Source organism: Seriola dumerili, unplaced genomic scaffold (genome assembly GCF_002260705.1).
Source record: "Seriola dumerili isolate Sdu_G_001 unplaced genomic scaffold, Sdu_1.0 BDQW01000544.1, whole genome shotgun sequence".
In the NCBI taxonomy this organism is placed as follows: Eukaryota; Metazoa; Chordata; class Actinopteri; order Carangiformes; family Carangidae; genus Seriola; species Seriola dumerili.
In genome coordinates, this window is record NW_019174799.1 from 710,652 (window position 1) to 710,918 (window position 267).

Below are 267 nucleotides of genomic sequence, written 5' to 3' on the forward strand. Positions count from 1 at the left end.
CCATCATTGGTGATTAGACTGGACTTCTGGTCCTGATACAGACAAACATGTGATGGGACAATTAGTTTAGATCATATAAGTTCTTTATGTTCAAACATGTTAGATCTGTTGTGTGAGTATAATAAATTGTGAGCAGAAATATGAATATGCAAAAATAAATACAGTATGAATATTCTGAGATATACACAATGTGAACACCAGTAACAGTATGAATATTATGAAATGTAAATGAAGTGTAAACAACTAGAGGTATATTCATCATTAAGG